Genomic DNA, 12,686 nt, shown 5'->3' with positions numbered 1-12,686 from the left:
CTAAAACATGCATGAATCTCATGACACAACCTCATACATACCTTAATCTTGATGCAAGTATAGCCAAATCTCCTTCTAGATCTCTTCTAAACCAAAAATGGAGCAAAAATCCTCCCTTTTCCTTAGTATTTTCTGCCAAAGAAGTGAAAAATGGATGAACAAAATTTTTTCTTTCTTTCTCTACAACTCACGGCAAGGGGGGCATCCATGCTCATCTTTTTTTTTTGTTCATTTCTTTAATGCTAATTTTATTTTATTTCTTCATACATAACTCACTAACCAAACATGTTGGAAACATGTTTCCTTTCCCATCAACACCTACCTTGGCCGGCCACTATGCTTCTTTTGGGGAAATTTGACATGCAAATCCCTTATTTTTGCATGCATGATCAATTAGTCATCCCACATCTTCCCATCATACTTTCAAAGTTTACTACTAGGCCCCTTTCTAGTGAAATTCACATTTATAACACTAAATCAAATCATCAAAAATGTCACACAATTTAACACATATCATAGGCATCAAAATAAATTTTAAATTATTTTTATGCCTCAGTTTTGTGGTCCCGAAACCACATCCCGACTAGGGTCAATTTTGGGCTGTCACAACTCTCCCCACTTAAGAAATTTTCGTCCCCAAAAATCTTACCGTAAATAGGGTTGGGTATCGCTCTTTCATAGAGTTCTCGGTTTCCCAAGTAGCTTCTTCTATCCCGTGTTTGAGCCATAACACTTTCACTAGCGGAACCTGTGACATCCCTAAATTGACCCTAGTCGAAAAGTGGTTTCGGGACCACTAAACCGAGTCATAATAATAATTAACCAACATAATTGATGCTCATTATATGTATATATGCATGTGTGAAAATTTCATGTTTGGATTTTGTTAATTGTAAGTGAATTTTTATCAAATAGGACTTATGTGAGAAAATTTAGAAATGTGCTAGGCAAATGTAAGGTGGCCTATTAATACATGTGGGAAAGTGTTGTCCTTGCATGTCAAATTAGCCAAAATGAAGCATGATGGCCGGCCATACTATGGTGGAAACATGTCTCCAACATGTTAGACTAGTGATGCATGTAGGAAACAATAAATTAAGAAAGTTAGCATTAAAGAAATGGAAAAAAGATAATGATGATAACAAAAAAAAAAGTGTGGATGCTTTCCCCCCCTGCCGTACATGGGAGAAACAAAACAAAGAAAGAAAGAAAAAAAGTGTTCATTCTCTCATTTTCTCCTTGCTTGGCCGAATGTACTAAGAAGAAAGGGGGAAGCTTGAGAAAATCAGCCATGGGAGTTTGCTAGACTAAGGTATGTTGATGTTATCCATGAGATTTATGCATGTTTTAGTTGATAGTTTGAGTTCCACCTAACCCATGGTCTAAACCTTTACCATGAAATGGGGATGATATTCGGCCATTGTGTTGTCTTCTTGGTATCATTGATGTTTGATGTTTGATGTTGTGGTGGTGAGGCATGAAGATGAGTTAAGGTTCAACTAAGGTGGATTTGTGGATGTTATTTGCATGCTAAAGGTAAAGCTTGTAATGATGCATGGTATGGTGTTGTATGGCATTTGGCCATGGTAGGAAATAAAAGGAAACTATGTTCGTTGTTCATGTCATTTGAATGAGAAGTGCTAGTAAGGTGAAGTACAAATGTTAGTGTTTGATTTACTAGTGTATATATGCATACTAGCCTAGTTGTGAACTTGAATCAAATTGGTGTTAAGTCGATACAAGCGACCTTACTTGTTGAATGTATCAAGTGTGGAAATCGGCCTTAACATGAATGTGTATGTTCGCCACATGAACGAATACATATGTTGATGTGTATATTCGGCCTTAGGTAGCCTATTGAGGGCCTTAGCTTTTCCTTGATGCTTGAATGAATTGTATTGAATTGCTTGATGTAATATAAAATGTGCATGACCAATGTGTATCCAAGCAAAAGGGTGGCCATATGACCATTTAAACTCCTTGTCATATTCGCCATAAGCTAGCATAATGAGGTTTTAATAAGTTAAATTTGTGTGAACTAGCTCAAGAACTCAAAGGATCAAAGTTGGACAAGGGGAAAGACAAAGTAATCGAATAGCCATTGAAAACGTGCGACAACATCCGAGGTAAGTCATTAAGCATATATTTTGTATTGATTTAAATGATCATAATATATATGCAATTGTGTTTAATGAATTGATGTGTAAATGAAAATGTATGTGTATGGAATGATGCCATTGTTGAATGTATAAAGGCAGCAAAATGCATAAGGTATTGGTCACGGCACTAAGTGTGCGGGTATAAATGGAGACGGTGACAAGATTGGCACTAAGTGTGCGGGTATAAAATTGTACAGCACTAAGTGTGCGAGTTTGATTCTATAGCACTAAGTGTGCGAGCTGAAAATATATAGCACTAAGTGTACGGATTCACTATATGCTCTTGTATTACAATTGGCACTGAGTGTGCGACATTATCGAGTTAATCCCGGACAGCGAATCGGGTAAGTACCTTGAGCTCATGACGAATAGACAATATGTTCATGCTCGGGGTTGAGCTTGGTAAGCTTTAAATCTATGTGATGATTGAAATTGCGTGATTGTGGTGAAAATGAGAAAGTGTGTGAAAATGCCTCAAATATCTTATCGTATAAATATGAAATGTGGATGTATGGCTTGGTATGAGATTGAACCGAAAGGTCCGAGGAATTATGGTATAGTTCCGATATGGATGAAGTACCTAGCCTTGTTTCATTGTTTCACTTTGTGATGAATTTAGCTAATGGATAATTGTAAAGTGCTTATGACTTACTGAGTTATAAACTCACTCGGTGTTTTCTTGTCACCCATTTTAGGTCTCGTGGACTCGTATTGTTGCGTGCTCGAACCGTCGTTGAAGTCATCACACCGCTGAAATATTTTGGTATTGTCTTCGTTGTTGAAGAACATTTGGCATGTATAGGCTATTATATTTTGTTGAACTGTGGGTTGTAAACTTTAAGCCATGTGAAAATGGCCTATGTGGTCGTCGAGTGGGATGCTAGAACCTATAGCCACGAGTCTTAGAAACTTTAATTTTGATAAGGTGGCCATAATTTGTGTCATGTTTGATGGATGATTAAGGCCAAGGAAAGATTCATGAAATTGGCATAGTCTACTGCAGTAACTGTTGCAGACAGCAGCAGTGAGGTGAGATTGAAAAATCACTAAAAATAGTAAAAGTAGAATTAAATAGTGAATAAATTATGCAATTGAACCCTGATGAATCTAGTTTAATATGGATGGAACGAAACGACCATATGAGGAGTATATTGAGAGATATTAAAGTTCTCGTGAGACAGGGCCAGAACGGTTTCTGGGTCCCCTGTCGTGACTTTGAAAATTTACTATAAATTATCCAGAAAGAATTAGAAGTCATGTCTTATATGTGCAGATTCCATTTTGAGTCTAGTTTCATCAGAAACAAACGGCACCAGTATTAAAGCCCTGTACAGAGAGATATTCAAGTTTTAACTCGCGAAGGTCAGTGTAGTCGACTCCTGTAACATTGGTGACTTTAACTAATAAACTGTACCAATTGGCCCAACCGAAAATTCTAGAAATAAATCCATGGATAGATATATGAGTCTAAATTCAGGAAAAATTTACGGAATCAGTTTCCGAGTTTTGAAACTCGAGATATGATTTTTATGGTGACAGTGACGCAGTTTCCCAGCCTGTCTGGAAATGCCGAATTGGTTGGTACCTTGAGAAGATTTGGCCCATTAACCCCTCGTGTCCGACACCGGCGACGGTCACGGGTTCGGGGTGTTACAGAACCCGCTTGTTTCGCAACTCTTTCACTTCACGTGATAGGATACGAATCGGTTCTTCCTCATAACACATATTGGCTTGAATTTCAACCTCTGATGGACTAATCACGTGCGATGGATCAGATCTATAGTGTCGAAGCATCGAAACATGAAAGACATCGTGAATCTTTTCGAGTTCAGGGGGCAAAATCAAACGATATGCAACTGGACCGACTCGCTCGGATATCTCATATGGCCCAATGAACCTCGGGCTCAACTTGCCCTTACGGCCGAATCTGAGTATCTTTTTCCAAGGCGAAACCTTGAGAAACACTTTATCCCCCACTTGATGCTCGATGTCTTTACGCTTCAGATCCGCGTACGACTTCTGACGGTCGAAGGCTATCTTCAGACTTTCACGGATTACTTTCACTTTCTGTTCAGCATCTCTAATCAAATCCACCCCAAAAATTTTGCTTTCACCGAGCTCACCAAAACAATGGTGTACGGCATTTACGATCGCATAAAGCCTCGTAGGGTGCGATCTTAATACTTGATTGAAAACTATTGTTGTGTTTAATTCAATCAAAGGCAAATACCGCTCCCATGAACCACTGAACTCGAGGATGCAACATCTCAACATATCCTCAAGTATTTGAATTATCCGCTCGGATTGACCATCGGTTTGGGGGTGAAAGGCGGTGCTGAAATGCAACTTGGTACCCAAAGCTTCTTGCAACTTCTTCCAAAATCGCGAGGTAAATCTCGGATCTCTATCCGACACGATGGAAATAGGCACCCCGTGTAATCTCACAATCGAGAACGTACAATTCGGCTAGTTTGTCCATTGAAAAATCCGTGCGTCACGGGGACAAAGTAAGTCGACTTAGTCAATCTATCTACCACGACCCAAACCGCATCCTTCTTACTCACGACAATGGCGGTCCGGATACAAAGTCCATGGTGACTCGATCCTATTTCCACTCGGGTATCGTGATCGGTGAAGTAATCTCAAGGCACTTGATGTTCCGCTTTCACTTGTTGACATATTAAACATCTCAAACAAAGTCGGAGATGTCTCGTTTCATACCATGCCACCAAAACCGACGTTTCAAATCGTTGTACATCTTCGTACTCCGGGTGGATTGCCATTCGGCTACAATGGGCTTCGTTCAGAATTATCAAATAAGTTCAATTCTTTGGAACACACGAGACGACTTTTGAACCTCAAACAATCGTCATCATCGATTTGAAACTCGAGTCCTTGTTCGAACACACTCAAATTCGTTTTGCGCCCATCTCGTCGTCGACTTTCTCGAGCTTCACGAATTTGATGTATCAATAATGGTTTGGCTTTCAATTCAGCTACTAACACATTGTCGGATCGAATGACAAGTGCACATTCATCACTCGTAAGCGAATAATGATTTACGACTTAAGGCATCCGCAACCACATTCGCCTTTCCCGGTGATAGTCAATGACCAGCTCATAATCCTTTAACAGCTCGAGCCAACGTCTTTGTCGCAGATTTAAGTCTCTTTGAGTCATCAAATATTTGAGACTTTTGTGATCCGAATACACATGGCACTTCTCACCAACTAAGTAATGTCGCCATATCTTTAAGGCGAATACGATGGCAGCCAATTCGAGATCATGGGTCGATAATTTTTCTCATGTGGCTTTAATTGCCTCGACGCATAGGCCACAACTCGACCTTCTTGCATCAATACGCAACCTAACCCAAGTAGGGAGGCGTCACTATAGATGACAAACTCTTTGCCAGATTCGGGTTGCACTAGAATTATTTCACCAAAAAGTTTTCATTGATCGAAACTTTTTGACATTTCTCCATCCATTCGAACTTAACATCCTTTTGGAGTAGCCGTCATTGGCATGGCTATCGTTGAGAAACCTTTACAAATCGTCGGTAATAACCTGAAGCCCCAAAAGCTCCGAACCTCGGTAATATTTCTCGGAGGCTTCCAGTTAAGTATGGCTGAAATTTTGTTCGGGTCGACTCGAATACCCGATGCAGATACCACATGCCCTAAGAAGCTAACCTCTCTTAACCAGAACTCACACTTGCTGAACTTAGCATATAATTGCTTATCCCGTAAAATTTGCAGCACTAACCTCAGGTGTTCAGCATGTTCGGTCTCATTTCTTGAATAGACCAAGATGTCATCAATGAACACGACTACGAACCGATCCAAATATGGTCTGAAGATCCGATTCATCAAATCCATAAATACCGCAGGGGCATTAGTAAGTCCAAACGGCATCACTAGGAACTCGTAGTGACCATATCTCGCTCAAGGCGCCTTGGGTACGTCCGAATCTCGAATTCATGAATCGATAATAGCCCAGATCTCAAATCTATTTTCGAGAACACCGAGGTTCCTTCATTGATCGAACAAATCGTCGACACGCCGGTAACGGATATTTGTTCTTTATCGCCGCTTTATTAAGTCGACGATAGTCGATGCACACCTCATGGTTCCATCCTTCTTTTTCACAAACAACACTGGCGCACCCCAAGGTGAAAAACTCGGACGAGCAAAACCTCTATCCACCAATTCTTGCAATTGAGCTTTCAACTCCTTTAATTCCGTTGGTGCCATACGATACGGAGCTATCGAAATTGGAGTGGTACCAGGTACCAATTCGATGCCAAACTCTATTTCCCGAACAGGTGGTAAACCCGGCAATTCTTCAGGGAAAACATCCGGGTATTCACAAACCACTGGCATAGATTTGGGTTTCTTTTCTGACTCCTTGTCATCGAGCACATACGCAAGGTACGCTTCGCACCCTTTTCTTACATATTTCTGGGCCAACATTGCTGATATTACAGCTGGCAACCCCTTTAAGTCCGTAGACTCAACCCGAATTATCTCGTTATTCGCGCACCTCAGATCGATAGTCTTGCTTTTGCAATTTACAACAGCATCGTGCATGGTCAACCAATCCAAACCAAGAATAACGTCGAATTCATCGAATGGTAAAAGCATCAAGTCCGCCGGAAAACAAGAACCTCGAAATACTAGGGGACTTTTCTTACACACTTTGTTGACAAGCACGTAATGACCCAAGGGGTTTGACACCCGAATTACAAACTCAGTATGTAACACCCCGAACCCGAGACCATCGCCGGTGTCGGACACGAGGGGTTAGCAAGCCAAGTTCACTTGTTTTGCCCATCCATTGGACATTTCCAGTCAGGCTGGAAAAACTGCGTCACTGTCGCCTTAAAAATCATATCTCGAGTTTCAAAACTCGGAAACTGGTTTCGTAAATTTTCCCTGAATTTAGACTCATATATCCATCCATGGATTTATTTCTAGAATTTTGGTCGGGCCAATTGGTACAGTTTATTAGTTAAAGTCACCCATGTTACAGGGATCGACTGCTCTGACCTTCGCGCGGTATAACTTGAATATCTCTCTGTACAGGGCTTTAATGCTGGTGCCGTTTGTTTCAAATGAAACTAGACTCAAAATGGAATCTGTACATATAAGGTATGTCGCCTAATTCTTTCTGGATAATTTATAGTAAATTTTAAAGTTGCGACAGGGAACCCAGAAACCATTCTGGCCCTGTCTCACAATAGCTTTAATATCTCTTAACCTGTAACTCCTATGACCATTTCGTTTCTTCCATAAGAAAATAGACTCATCAAGGTTCATTTACATAGCTTATTCACTATTTAATTCCATTCCTATGAATTTTGGTGATTTTTCACATTCACGCCACTGCAGCTGGCAGCATCTGTTTTTAAGGTAGGTCTTACCTATTTGGTAGTCTCCATGAACCAACTAGTCTTGCCATACATAGGTTCATATATGATCATTTTAACCATGCCAATGGCTGATCATATGACCAACATTCCCATTTCCAATCCATAGCCACATCATGACACCAAATATATACATACAAACCACAATTAGTCTAAGTTCATGCTTCCTTTTCGAGCCATTTTCGCATGGCCGTACATACTTACATTACAACATATTTAACAAACAAGAGGTAGTCCTATACATGCCATCTCAAGTTCAACCAAAATTTATACCAAAATGGAGGCTTGATAGTGTGGATGACTTCGACTTCAACGATCCCGAATCCGATTGCTATCGAGCGAAATCTAGAAAACCGAGAGCCAAAGCAATGAGTAAGCATTTTTATGCTTAGTAAGTCTCAAGGAATATAATCAACTCTAATTACAGCAATACATTCACATAGTTAAATGCATCATTTCATTAATGCACATTCACATAATCATACTTACTTCACCATCCCAACTCTTATGTTCATACACAAATAACGGCTTCATTAAGGCCGATAACTCGTTCCATCATAGGAGCGGATATTCACACGCTCTTACTCCTAGCGCCATAAAGCACACACACTTACCTTGTCATTGGGAAATTTCACAAGTGCATTAGCTGAAATTTTCCAGCAAGCTTATAATTTTCAAATCACATACCTTCGAGTTTAACCGGATGTCGCTACTCGATCAATCGCCTTGGGACATAGCCCGGTTATGGTAACCCGCACCAAGGCCTCGGGACTTAACCCGGATATCACGATTTGCACAAATGCCTTGGTCTTAGCCGGATAGAATGACTCGCACGAATGCCTTGGTCTTAGCCGGATGTAGCCACTAGCACAATTGCCTTGGTCTTAACCCGGATAGAATGACTCGCATACGAATGCCTTGGTCTTAGCCCGGATGTAGCCACTAGCACAATTGCCTTGGTCTTAACCGGTTATAATTTCCAGCATAATTGTCTTCGGGCTTAGCCCGGATATCATTCAATTTCTCATGCACACATACATCAATAATCATTGGACATACATATTTCATTTTCGTTACTAAGGCTCAAACACAATTATAATCATTAGCATATTCGCCGGGACTTAGCCCGTGGAATTCAAATACTCATACACACATAATCAATAATCATACACATCCATATTTCATCTCACATAATTCAAGTAAGGTCACTTCTTGAGGACTTACCTCGGATGTTGTCGAACGGCTTTTACGGCTATTCGATTACTTTTTCCTTCCCTTGTCCAATTGTGGCCCTCTTAGCTCTTGAGCTAATTCAAACAAATTCAATTTATCAAAACCTCATTGTGCTAGCTTATGGCGAATATGACAAGGAATTTAAATGGTCATATGGCCACCCTTTAGCTTGAATACACAATGGTCATGCACATTTTATACTACATCAAGCAATTCAATACAATTTATTCGAGCATCAAGGAAAAGCTAAGGCCTTCAATAGGCTACCCAAGGCGAATATTCATGTACATGTTGAGGTCAATTTTGCACTTAATACCTCACAAAAACAGCATGCAATTTACTAATTAATGCTTTGCACATTGTGGCTCAAAACTTATAATATAGCATCAAGCACTTATATGTGTGCTAGGCGAATTGTGCTTGCAATTTCACAAGCATTCTTCCACATTTTCTTCTTTAAACCAATATATTCATCACTTAGTTCATAACCAAACATAATGTGCAATCATATATATGCATATATGAGCATGGCGAATTTTCAAGGTGTCCATAGCCATCCAAAACACAAATTTTAACTAACATGCAAGAAGCATGAATCATGCTCAAGAATGCATCATGGCGAATATGACAATCATGCTCCTTTTCAATTTCAATCATGATAAAACAAAGAAAACTCAAAATCTTACTCAAGAGTAGACAATCCATCATTGCATGCATCATCATCAAGCTTCACACTTAGCATGCAATGGCTTTATCACCATAACAACTTTGGCCAAATACCATTTCCATGGCTTAACAAAGATTTGAGCCATGGCTAACATGCACATCAAGTTAGCAACCAAAGCATGCATGAAACTCCTAACACAACCTCATACATACCTTAATCTTGATGCAAACTTAGCCAAATCTCCTTCTAGATCTCTTCCAAACCAAGCATGAAGCAAAAATCCTCCTTCTTCCTTAGTTTTGGCTCAAAGAAAGGATGAACAAAATTTTTTTTCTTTCCTTCTCTACAACTCACGGCAATGGGGGATTACCACACTCACACACATTTTTTTTTCATTTTTTTATCACCCATACACCTTTGTTTATTATTTCACCCTAATGCACCAACAAAACATGTTTCATGACATGTTTAGCCCATCCTCCCTTGTCATGGCGGCCACCACCTATAAAAGGGGAATTTGACATGCAAGTCCATCATTTTGCATGCATGCTTTAATTAGTCATCACACATTTCCTATCATACTTTCAAAGTTCATTACTAAGTCCTTTCTTGTGGAATTCACCCTTATAACACTAAATCAATCATCATAAAATGTCATACATGAGCACACACATATTATAGGCATCAAAATAAATTTTAATTATTTTTATGCCTCGGTTTTGTGGTCCCGAGACCACCTTCCGACTAGGGTCAATTTTGGGCATCACAACTCTCCCCACTTAAGAAATTTTCGTCCCAGAAAATCTTACCGTAAATAGGTTTGGATATCGCTCTTTCATAGAGTTCTCGGTCTCCCAAGTAGCTTCTTCTATCCCGTGCTTGAGCCATAACACTTTTACTAGCGGAACCCACTTGTTTCACAACTCTTTCACTTCTCGTGATAGGATACGAATCGGTTCTTCCTCATAACTCATATTAGCTTGAATTTCAATTTCGATGGACTAATCACGTGCGATGGATCGGATCTATAGCGTCGAAGCATCGAAGCGTGAAAGACATCGTGAACCTTTTCGAGTTCGGGGGCAAAATCAAACGATATGCCACTTGGATCGACTCGCCGGATATCTCATATGGCCCAACGAACCTCGGGCTCAACTTGCCCTTACGGTAGAATCGAGTATCTTTTTCAAGGCGATACCTTGAGAAACACTTTATCACCCACGATACTCGATATCCTTACGCTTGGTCCGCGTCACGACTTCGGCGATCGGAGGCTATCTTCGACTTTCACGGATTACTTTCACTTTACATTCAGCATCCCTAATCAAATCCACCCGAAAATCTTGCTTTCACCGAGCTCACCAAAACAATGGTGTACGGCATTTACGACCGTACAAGGCCTCGTAGGGTGCCATCTTAATACTTGATTGAAAGTTTGTTGTTGTGGCGAATTCAATCAACGGCAAATACCGTTCCCATAAACCACTAAACTCGAGGACGCAACATCTTAACATATCCTCAAGTATCTGAATTATCCGCTCGGATTGACCATCGGTTTGGGGGTGAAAGGCGGTGCTGAAATGCAACTTGGTACCCAAAGCCTCTTGCAATTTTTTTCCAAAATCGCGACGTAATCTTGGGTCTCTATCCGACACGATAGAAATAGGCACCCCATTCAATCGAATAATTTGGGAGACGTATAATTCTGCCAATTTATCGAGCGAAAAATCCGTCTGACGAGGATAAAATGAGCGACTTGGTCACCTATCAACAACGACCCAAATCGCATCTTTCTTACTTGCCGACACTGGGGTAATCCAGATATAAAATCCATTGTCACTCGATCCCATTTCTATTCGGTATCATGATTGGTGAAGTAATCCCGATGGCACTTGATGTTCCGCTTTCACTTGTTGACATATCAGACACCTTGAAACAAATTCAAATATCTTATTTCATACCGGCCACCAAAATTGGCGTTTCGGTCATTGTACATTTTAGTACTACCCGGTGGATTGACATTCGACTCTGTGAGCCTCGCTCAAAATCATCGAAACAAGTTCAATCCTTGGAATACATAATCGACCCTTGAACGTCAAGCGGTCATTGTCGTCAATCTGAAATTCGATTCTTCATCCGAACACATTCGCTCGCTTAGCGACCAATTCAGCGTCGACCTTTTGAGATTCAAGTATTTGATGAATCAATAATGGTTTGGCCTCTAATTCGACTACTAGCACCTCCTCGGGTGAAACGGATAAATGAGCATCCATCGCTCTCAAAGCGCATGAAAGGCCTTGCGACTTAAAGCATCGGCCACCACGTTGGCCTTTCCCGTGATAATCAATGCCGAGTTCATAGTCTTTCAACAACTCAAGCCAACGTCGTTGTCGCAGGTTTAAATCTTTCGAGTCATCAAATATTTTAGACTCTTGTGGTCCGAATAAATATGACACCTTTCTCCAAACAAGTAATGCCGCCATATCTTCAAGGCGAACACTATGGTCGCTAGTTCAAGGTCATGGGTCGGATAGTTTCTCTCATGCGGCTTTAGTTGTCTCGACAGCGTAAGCCACAACTCGACCTTCTTGCATCAACACACAACCTAACCCAAGCAAGGATGCGTCCATCAGATATGACAAACTCTTTACCGGACTCACTGTACTAGCACTGGGGCCTCGGTTAAACAAGTTTTAGTCGATCGAAACTTTCTTGACAGCGTTCACCACTCGAACTCAACATCTTTTGGAGTAGTTTCGTCATCGACGCAGCTATCATCGAAAAACCTTTCACAAATCGTCGATAGTATCCGCAAGCCCCAAAAAGCTCCTAACTTCGGTAACATTCCTTGGAGGTTTCCAATTGACTATGGTCGAAATTTTGTTCGGGTCCACCACGACACCGATCACGGACACCACGTGCCCCAAAAAAAACTAACCTCTTTCACCAAAATTCACATTTACCGAACTTTATGATAACGCTTATCTCGTAAGATTTGCAACACTAGCCTCGGTGTTCGGTTTCATCTCTCGAATTGACCTAAATGTCATCGATAAATACAACTACTGAACCGATCCAAGTATGGTCTGAAAATTCTATTCATTAAATCCATAAACACCGCAGGGGCATTAGTGAGCCCAAACGGCATCACTAGGAACTCATAGTGACCATATCTCGTTCTGAAGGCAGTCTTGGGTAC

This window comes from Gossypium arboreum, chromosome 2, assembly GCF_025698485.1.
Source record: "Gossypium arboreum isolate Shixiya-1 chromosome 2, ASM2569848v2, whole genome shotgun sequence".
NCBI classification, from domain to species: domain Eukaryota; kingdom Viridiplantae; phylum Streptophyta; class Magnoliopsida; order Malvales; family Malvaceae; genus Gossypium; species Gossypium arboreum.
The sequence above is the reverse complement of the archived record's forward strand: the minus strand, read 5'-3'. Positions refer to the sequence as shown.